Below are 11,429 nucleotides of genomic sequence, written 5' to 3' on the forward strand. Positions count from 1 at the left end.
GAATGAGGATTAGAACACAGCAGCCACTATTTCCTATATGTCTGTATTCTATTGCATCACAGTCAGTTTAGCCCTGCCCTGAAATACACTACACATCAAACGTACCTTCTTAGATAATGGCAACGATGTTTGCCAACCTGTACACATATTACATTTGTCAATTAATTTACTTAGAGAATCATTAATTCACCTCAACATATTCGGTCTGAACAGAAGACCTGTGGATAAACCACATCAGATGTACAAAATCACTCTGCACTTGTTCCAAACCTGTATGAGTTTCTTTCTTCTGTTGAGCACAAAAGGAGATATTTTGAAGAATGTTGGTAACCAAAAAGTTGACGGTAGCCATTGACTTCCAAAGCATTTTGACTGTTTGGTCACCAACATTCTTCAAAATATCTTCTTTTGTGTTTAACAGAAGAAAGAAACAACAAGTTTGGAACAACTTGAGGGGGAGTAAATGATGACAGAATTGTCATTTTTGGGTGAACTATCCCTTAAATAGCATTAAAAATGAGGAGAAAGAACAATAAAATCAAACAATAAAATAAACAGTTCAGACCGCATTTATCTGCACAACTATCTGACCTGATTTAATCATTATCACTTTCTGACCATCAACATCAGCTCACTGAGTGCACTAAGTTTATGCATATATGCCATCCGTTTCTGCTAACTGGATTATGATATGTTCATCAGCCAACCATTCTATGAAACAACTCAATTGCAACATGTTGCATGGGTAAAATGTATAAAGTTGATTAGAATTTAGAAAATCATCAACAGCATGATCGTTGAGAAGAATTACTTAACCTATTGAATTATCTCTTAACCTACAGAATTACTATAACCTATACATAACATATTTTAATGTTGGAATCAGAGAATCAGTCGGAAACATTTTTTGAACAGAAATGAGTCTTAAATGACATCTAACAAGGATAAAATGATAAAAGAGCTTACACACACAAACCGGGTTTCATGGGGACATTCCACTGGCGTAATTTTTATATTGTACAAACTGTATTTTCTATCCCCTTCCCCTAACCCTCACAAAAAAAACATCTGCACATTTAGATTTTCAAAAATAAAAATAAAAAATGTATATGATTTATTTTACAAGCTTACTCATTGGGATCAAAAAATGTCCCCTCAAATACAAGGATTTTGGATATTGCCATCTAGGGTATACACAAACCATACATCACACACACACACACACACACACACAAAGATGCAGCTCTCTGTCCTGTTTACTCAATCGCCTTCACATTCTATGGTGTGTTATTTTATTGTATTGTTATTCTATCAACCCATCCTTCCATTCATCGTATAGACGAATAGATAGACAGACAGACAGAACACGGACACATACTTATTGTCAGCATTTTATCTAGAACTAGTTAATTAACTAGATTACAAATAAACTGGTTTGAACTGCAGCTCCCTCCCCTAACAAACATCTCCTCTAAGTAACTGTTCCTCTGGCCCAATATTTACTGATCGCTCCCCTCAGACAGTTTCAATATCTGTTTAATAATCACCTGCCTCACAGTGGTCTCTTAAAAGGAGTAAATATTTGGATGATCTGTGTGGGCTCCTGAAGTGGCCTGAACATGAAGACGCTTAGCGTCCTGCTGTCTGATCATCTCTCAACTGACTGATGGAAGGAAATTTCGGGGTAACAGAGCAGGTGAGGGTTAATTATGCTTATCTTAAAGGTGTAATCCATCTGATTTTTTTTATTATTATTTTAATTTTTTTGCAGAACACAATATTTAATACCTCCTGCTTACCTCCACACATACTATACTGTTTTTCTCTGCAAGCATATTTCCACAAAGCTTAATTGTAAACCACATTCTGTCACACCATAACATATAGTGCATGTATATCCTAGTGAATAAAGTACTTCACTGTTTCTCAGAAGATCATTTTAAAGGAGTACCCAAATATTTTGTTTACTCATCCAAATGTTGTCCCAATCCTGCATGACTTCCTGTGCAGAACACAAAAGAAGATATATTGAGTGGTCTATCAGTGTATTGGATGTATAATGCAGTGTGGTCTAAAACAGCATTGCAAGTGATTAAGTAAGGGATAATGTACATTGGCGAAATATGGTATATGAGGTAAGCAGGAGGTGCTACTGATGCTCATTGTTAAAGTAAAATATAATGGATGACATGGATTTGCAATAGCAGTCATCATGTCTCATTTAAGTCCTGGTGATGTAAATGGTTAAAGCTTGCAGTAAATAATGTTTTATAAATAAAGTGCAGGCTGTGTTTCAAAGCTTAAAAGGCTTAATACTGAAAGAGAAATAAATAACTTCACATTCACACACTGCCCTTGCTTGACATGCACATTTTTCACATGCAAATATTACATCACTGCTAAATAAGTTAAATCAAAATGTCAAGTTAAAACTTTATTTGAAGTGTATCATTATCATTTATCTCAGATAAATAAAAAACAGCAGACACTTAAAAGGAACATTTGTTTCATATTATTTCAGGTTCAGATTTTTGGAACGCTTGGGTTTTCTGACCTTTCATATCATGATAACCTGGCAGAGAGATCAATTCCTCAGTCAATGTATGCAGAGACAGAACCTAACGTCCCTTTAAAATATATGTTTGCATAGGAAAACACTAAAACAGGTGGTCAAATAGTAGGAATCTCATCTGGTTCTAGTGTTTTTACAAGACATGCATCAAAGATGTGGTAAGCTCATGGTTATAATGGTCACTTTCATGTAAAATTTTAAGTTACATGTTGATGCAATAAATGCTCTATGCAATTAAGAAATGTGACGTGCCATATCCAACTCTCAACATGCTCATTTAATCGGCAAGAGTGATGGATAAACATTTTATTTTCCTTGACTCCAGCTCAATATGATCTAAACACCCCCATCTTATTTTCATTTATAACTTTATTTCAATGCAAGGTTTTTGCATTGCTGATATAAATATAGATATAAATATCCTAGGATTACTGTATAACCTACAATGATACCACAACAATAATGAACTGTCTGTGAACTTCAGTTTTTTTGTGTGTGACCATACTAACAGACACTGAGCCTGGAGAGAGGATGAAGATGCCCTATGAACCTAAATCAGTCTTCAGGCTTTACACTGACAGCAACATAGATAATACATGCACAGTGGAGCTCTTCAAGCCTCACACACTGGATGCTTGTGGTTTCAATAGCAGTCATCCTCATGGCTGGTCGGTATGTTGAGTTCATTGATTTAATATAAAAACACATCAATAGTTCAAATGTACAAAAGCTCATGAAGACCTTGGCATTGATTGCAAGCAGCTAAGCAGAGTTATTTCGAATCTGGTAAAGGCGAAACTGACTTACTAACAAAACTAGAGAAATGTGATATGTTGCAGCAGGCTCATCAAAAAAACAAACAAAAAAAAACTCGGACGGAATGATGGAGAACTGGATTTCCAGGCTGGCATCAGCACTAAAGAGCTCAGAGGGAAGCATCAATTTAGTGATTGCAGATTGGCTGACTCTGGCACACCAGCACTACCCTATAGCTGTGCAGTACACACGCATTGTGGGACAGGACATTGCCCATCTGCTGAGATGGCTAGAGGTGAGGGTTAGTTTGGGAATACAAATATCTTTACAGTTATGGATGCAGAATTTAACACTACCATCCTTACATCTTTTATGGAACTTGACTTTCAGTAGAATGCAGAGGGGTTTGGGGTTTTTTGGGGTATTTTTTAAAATGTTTTTGAAAGAAAATGCTCTTATTTACTTGATAAAAAATCAGTAAAAGTTTACAATTACAATTAAAAATAACATTAAAAAAAAATAAATAATAATAATAATAATAATAATTTATTCCTGTGATGGCAAAGGTGAATTTTCAGCAGTCATTACTCCAGTCTTTAGTGTCACATGATCCTTCAGAAATCATCCTTGTATGCTGATTTAATGCATAAGAAACATTTCTTATTATTATCAGTGCTGTCAGGGCTAATAGCATCACAGGCAGCATTTTGACATGTAGTGTCTTCTGTAACATTACAAATGCATACTGTCAGGATTGATCATTTTAATGCATACTAGCTGAATAAATTAAATGTAGTGTGCACATCTTTGTTTGCTAATGGCAAAATTTTTTAAAAAACACTTGCAAGGCATTAATATGTGAGTGTCCCTAACAGGATTTCAAATCTCAAAGTCCCTTTGGGAAAAGTGCATTGGATTGGCTACAGCCTTGGAGCTCATATATCTGGGTTTGCTGGGAGTAACCTAGCTGTTTCTGAGAAAACCTTTGGAAGAATTACTGGTGAAACAGTCTTGTCAGCATTGTGAATGTATCATTAAACAATGGTATTATATGAATATGGAAAAAAAAAAAACTTTAAACTTGAACTTCATTCTCAGCAAATTCCTTGAACATGACAAAAACATTTATTCCTTCTTAATGTTAAATATTAACTATATATTCAGTTTAAGTTTGTCTTGTTCTTGTAGGTTTGGATCCTGCGGGTCCATTGTTTGAGGGAATGTCTCATACTGAAAGACTCTCACCTGAGGATGCTAGGTTTGTGGATGCCATCCATACATTTACCCAAGAGCACATGGGTCTCAGTGTAGGCATCAAACAGCCTGTTGCACACTTTGCCTTCTATCCCAATGGAGGATCATTTCAACCAGGGTGCCAGCTACACGTGCAAAACATTTATGCACATTTTGCCCAGTATGGGATTATGGGTGAGTTGCTTGGATTTATAAATGAATGGATAAATTCACGAAAGAGGAAGGAACAGGTTCATCCTCATATCTTAAATGTCACATTACAAGGAGAATGAGATACATTAAAAACATCGCATAACTGACACTGTGAGAATGGCTAACCAATAACAAAAGCTTTCCAGACACATAAAAGCAGCTGTCATCCTGGCAACTTAATTATTTCAAATCACTGCTCGGTTCCTCAATCCTACTGAGATATGCCTTCATGCAATTAAAAATCCCTATGGGAAAAATTGAAGCAGAAAGTCAGACCCAAAATCCTTATTTTTAACAACTACAGACTGAAACCTTCATTTGTCTTCGCAACACAATTTAAGATATTTTGGATGAAAACCGGGAGGCTTGTGACTGTCCCATTGACTGCCAAGTAAATTACACTCAAGGTCCAGAAAAGTATGAAAGACATCGTCAGAATAGCCCATCTGCCATCAGTGGTTCAATTTGAATTTTATGAAGCAACGAGAATACTTTTTGTATGCAAAGAAAACAAAAATAATGATTTTATTCAACAATTCGTCTTCTCTGTGTCCCTCCGCATCACCGTAGTGCCATTTTGGAGAATATCCGCTGAACGCAAACTGCATACGCTCTTCTGTGTCAGCCGCGACACAACGATACATTTTCTATGTGTATTTACGGTTTGATTTAAACGAAAACAGTGCATGAATGCAGCGCATTGGAGACGAATTGTTGAATAAAGTTGTTATTTTTGTTTTTAAAATTCAGATTGAGCCACTGATGGCAGATGGACTATTCTGACGATGCTTTTCATACTTTTCTGGACCTTGACAGTGTAATTTACTTGGCAGTCAATGGGACAGTCACAAGCCTCGTATTTTGGATTTTCATCCAAAATATCTTAAATTGTGTTCCGAAGACGAACAAAGCTTTTACAGGTTTGGAACAACATGGGGGTGATTAATGACAAAATGTTCATTTTGAGGTGGAGTAACCCTTTAAACCCAGGCTGCATTTGATAGATAAAAAAAGCATACAGTAAAACAGTAATACTGTGAATTACTACAATTTGAAATAGGCCTAACAGTTTTCTATTTCAATATAATTAAAATGTAATTTATTCCTGTAAAGGCAAAACTGAATTTTTCATTACTCCAGTCTTCAGTGTCACATTATCCTTCAGAAATCATTCTAATATTCTGAATTGTTGCTCAAGAATTTTTTTTTCTTATTGTTATTGGCTTATTATTAATAATAAAATTGTTGTGGTGCTTAATGTTTTTGTGGAAATCATGATGCATCAGGATTCTTTGATGAATAAAAAGTTCAAAAGAACATAATTTATTTGAAATAGAACTCTGTAACATTATAAATGTCTTTTCTGTCACTTTTGATGAATTTCATGTGTCCATGCTGAATAAAAGTTAAATGAAACAAAAATCTAACTGATCCAAAACATCTGAACCATAGTGTGGATATGGCATCACAATTTAGCCGAGCGCTACCATCACTGCTAACTCACCACAGTAAATCTAGACAGACAAGTGTGGTAAGCCAAACAAGTGAATCTATGATTATTTACTGTTTATTAGTCTTGTGTCCATCTAACTTTAGGTTTTGAGCAGACAGTGAAATGTGGCCAATGCCATGAACAAAGATTATGGCCTACAAGTGCAGCGACAACACAGCTTTCGATAAAGGCTACTGTCTGGACTGCCGAAAGAACTGCTCTAACACTTTGGGTTATGACATCAAGAAAGTCTGCACAGGCACAAGCAAGAGACTGTTTCTCAAAACCCGTTCACACATGCCATATAAATGTGAGAAACAGTTATAACAACTCAAAAAAGTGTAAAGCAGTCAATTCCTCTTATGTAAAAAGGGAGATGTTGTCTTCTAGCTGTTAAACTGCTCTCCCAAATTAAAATATTCTTAATTGCAAAAAACATATATAGGGAAATACTATTTAAATTTAAAAAGTCTTACAAATTTTTTTTTAGAAAAAATCATCAAAAAATGTTTTAAGTATGATTAATGTGGGATGTGTGAAGGTGGGATCTACAGAGAACGGTCAAAGCAATGCAAATACGTGTACATATTAGTGTTGGACTTGAAGCAGCACTGAGCATACCGATCGGTGTATGACATCAAAGTACTGTGAGAGCGATTCAAAAACACAAGCCATCTGCTCTCTAGAGCTCTTATGGTACTTTGTCATGCAACAATTGGTCTGTGCAGCGCAAACAAAGCCAAAACTTGGATATTTTAGGCAATATAGAAATCCTGGCCAGGACGTGTCCTGGGAAAATGGCACGTTTGGTCACCCTAGTTCTAATCTACCATCACTTTCCTTCTCATTAGTGTTTCACTATCAAATCAGGATTCAGTTCATCAACCAAACTGATAAAATCGAGCCCACCTTCACAGTCTCTCTAACCGGGACACGTGGGATCCACTGTATAGAGCAATACTCTAATGGAATTAGTGGGCTAAAGTCAGTAACACCACGACTTTCTTCCACATAACGCACATTGCATTCATACTAATATAAATACGAGCCTATAGTTCCTGCGCATTTTTGTTTTTCTAAATTGTGTGAAATGGCTAATAAAAATAGGTAATACAAATAGATTATGTGGTCACCATGGTGATTTGGTTTAGTCTTGACTTCTGGTCGTGAGTGACAGTGTTGGGGGTATGGGAAATCTGTTGATTGTCGAGTGCCAAATAAACACAGAGATGGAAAGGAAAAGTTCAAAGCCATCAGGTGCCCAATTTAGAAAAAAAAAGAAAAGAAGAAGAGGAGAAAAGAGCAAAAGATAAAGGTATGCAACTAGGTTCTCTCTGTATGATTATTATGGCATCCATGTCATGTCATGAATGAAGGGCTAATGTTAATTAGTGGGTATAACTCTTAAGTTTGTTAGCCTTTTTGCTATGATGATTGCTATGCTTATACAACAATAATTTGGTTTTAACTCAACAAACACAAGATCTAATTTCACCATAATATGGTGCTTTGCAACAAAACTGTTACAAGTTCAGTTATTATTTATTTCCATCAGTTGGGTTAACGTTTGGCCCTGTAATTTGCAAACAGAATTTTTCAAATCTGTGTAATTATAATTTAAATCGTGCTACTTTTCAAATTGTATTTCATAAACCAACATCTCAGACGTTATGTCAAAACGTTATGGGGTTTCATATCAAAAAATGACTTTCTGTTACAGAACAGGGCATTGATTTCTGTAGAGGACTTAAATCATGTTTATCAGGCATTTTGGGAGACACAACAAGTGAATATGGAAATAAATTATAATCAATATTCCTATGAAATATTAGATATTAAAATGTTGCCAATTATTACTCAAATTATTACACTTCTTTTTTCATTAAATGTTGCTCCAAGAACACATTAATATGCAAATTAGATACAGTGTATAGATACATTGCATTGAATGAGAATATTAATTTATGGCCATTTTACCCACATATTGCATAAAGTAAAATGGTGTATCAATTCATTATATCTTTCATAACATAGTTGAGAATCATCTTTATACAAATTTTGGTTAAAAAAATCCTGAAACCCAAAAAGTTATTGGTGATTGAAAAAAAAATCCCATTCTTTTTTGCCTATACATATAATTTCATGTCATTTTATTTTTTATACAACTGAGTCCTAGTGTCCACTACAGAGGACATAGCATAACATATGCATTTGAAATGCTCTAATGTAGGATATGTGCAACTGAGAAATATCATTTCTCTTCCACTTATGTTATGTTTTTTTTTTTTTTAGGGTGGCGCTCGAAGGTGGTCTCACCCAGGGTGTAATTCAATGTAGAACCGCCACTGAGGGAAGTATGCAATGGACTAAAATAGCATGTTGAACAAAAGCATGTGCACACAATTACTCATCCAGGAGAACAATGCTTTTTCACCAAATTGTTGTTTATAATAGGAATCTAAAAATTGAATGAGGTAAACCTGAACAATCACTTAATTGCCCCTCCATCTTTCTCAGAGTTGAAGAGATTTCAGGTAACAAGACCTTTATGTTCCTCATCACTGGATACTGACATCGGTGACCTGATGATAATGAGCTTCACCTGGGAGGGAAGCCCCATGTGGGCAAACATGTAGAGCACGGTTAAGACCATGATACCTTGGGCCAAAAGTAGCAGAGGACCACAGCTCACTGTGGGGAAGATCACAGTGAAAGCAGGACAGACCTAGAGGAAGTAAGTGTGAGAGAACACAGATAACAGTTTTCCATCACAGATGATGGAAGTGTTAAAAGCAAATCACTACAGATTCATATAGAATCAACTGCACACTCACATAGAAAAAAAAGGTAAAAGAGATGCTGACTAAAGATTAAGAGCCTGGATTCAGCATTTAATGATCTAAATGATCTTGAATGCCTCAGTATAACAGTTTTTAATCAAAATGGACAAGATGAATCGATAAATAAATAAGAGGAAAAACTAATGCAATACATCAGAAGCAGGCATGATAATAAGTTTGTAGACAATATCATATCCCAACTACTGTTAAGTAGAGAAATACAGAAAAAAAAACCCCACAAAGAATGAATTAAAGCAGACACCAAAAAGCTTCAAACTGTTCTAAACGTCGTCATGCTTCCATTTCATGTTAAATTATTATAGCGACCTCTAGTGGACATTGTAGGACATGGATAGGCTTTTTAGAAAAGTGATTAAAAAAATCATTACTACCTAGGCTGAAGCTCATAACAGTCTCTGTTCTTGTCAGAACTACGGTTTGCCCACAGACATGTATATTGAGCCTTCACAGGAGAAGGTGTTTGTGCGCTGTGAAAAGAAGAGCGAGAAGCAGCAGCAAAGGTGGAGGATGATGAAGCACAGCTAACATTTCGGGTTATGCATGTAACCATGCTTCCCTGAGAAGGAACAAGATGCGGTGTCCTCTAGCGGACACTATGGGGAATGCCAACAGCAGGACCAGTGTCTAAAGCATATGTGAAACAAATGTAATCCCATAAGGGGAACCCAGCCAATCAGGAGGGACACTACATTAAACCCTGCGTCCCAAAGTTCATACTATCCATCCTAAATAGTATGTGAGATTATAATTAGTGTGTCCCAAAGCATAGTAAGTTGAAAAGAGCATGCCAAAAGTCCCCAGCTGGTCTACTGTTTCAGGTCAATTTTTGAAGTGTGGATCCGTGCACACTCTAATGGCTAATATTACCCACAATCCATTGCACTTTGACCAATGATTCAGTTGAGAACTACAAACACGAATTAAAAGCATTAAAAAAAATGCAAACATGGTGTATGTGTGCGACTGACAGTTAAGTAGAGGTTTAGATAAAGGGGTTTGAGTTACTAATAATCAGTGGCATACTGCGGGGTTTCAGTCAGGGCCTTCAGTAAGCAACTGTAAACTACATTACATCTCACACATCTCTGTTACATCGAACGCAGCCATATGCATATAATGCATATATTATGCCGCACACTGGCTCTCAACAGCAATGACAGCTGATCAACAATTTCAACAATAGGCTAGACTAGGGTGGGTTAAATGCAGAGTAAATTTCCCTACATGGATCAGTAAAAGTAATCTGCCAATACACAGGTCACGATGCACATTCACGTCACTCTAAAATGACGACGCGCCCACATCAGCAAAACTGTACAAATACTGGAAATCCACACACCACAGTATTACCAATGCACCACGTACACCTCCAACAATGTGCATGACACAATACTCATCAAAATAATAAAGCTATAACACCAGCATTAAACACTATTTCTATTACTGTACTTCAGTGGTAAGAAATTAATCTAATTTATTGATATCCTTCCTTCAGTCAAGTAATGTTTTATTCTTTTTTTAGATCTGTGAATAAATGTCATATTTTATAAACTATACATTGTATTTAAGTTTTTTTGATCAACAATTTCAACAATAGGCTAGACTAGGAAAATATGACAATGTGCATGACACAATACTCATCACATAATAAAGTAGTCACCTGTCACTTGTAAATAAAGTGCGTGCATCTGTCATGGCATATCCCTTTACGTTGTTCGAATTAAAAAGTAAACACGGCCAACAAAATAACTTGTGCTCCGTGCTAGCTGTTAGCCACTCATAGCACTCATAGTTGCAATCTTTGAAATGGCACACAAAACCTTTGCTGGCCTTTATTAGCGAATCCAGTTTGGGTGTAGTAGGTCTTCCTTTCTCAGTTGTTTCTCTTTTGTCTGCAAAAGAGCGCCTTGAAAAAGACGTTTTTAGTAGATCGGCAACAAGATCTGATGTCATTTTCTTTTCTTTGAATTTCACTTTCATACCTTTCCCGTTTAACACTGGAGGTAGCACTGGGGCCTGGGTACATCGCTAGACCCAGAGGGCGTGCTGTCATTAGCCGCGTTTACACTGTCGGGCCAAAAGCGGGCGTGCTAGTGCGCGCCAGGGCCAGTCGCCGTCGCGTTTCCACTGTCACTTCCGGGGCTTGATCGTGCCTCGCCGGGGCTTCCTCGGGGCCAACGGCCAGGGTTTTTTGAAAACCTTGGGCCAAAGCGGGCCAGCTGGGGCTAGAGGAGTGGTTATGAACAAAGGCGGAGTTTCTCCGCGTCTGGAGAGCGTCAGAACCGCGGATCATTTCATAAAG

The 11,429-nt window shown here is 36.7% G+C and overlaps 1 pseudogene; it reads left to right on the forward strand.

Annotated features, from left to right (window-relative positions):
- Positions 1–116: 116 nt before the first annotated feature.
- LOC109044999 lies at positions 117–9,652 on the forward strand (annotated as a pseudogene).
- Positions 9,653–11,429: the final 1,777 nt, after the last annotated feature.

This window comes from Cyprinus carpio, chromosome A7, assembly GCF_018340385.1.
Source record: "Cyprinus carpio isolate SPL01 chromosome A7, ASM1834038v1, whole genome shotgun sequence".
NCBI lineage: Eukaryota > Metazoa > Chordata > Actinopteri > Cypriniformes > Cyprinidae > Cyprinus > Cyprinus carpio.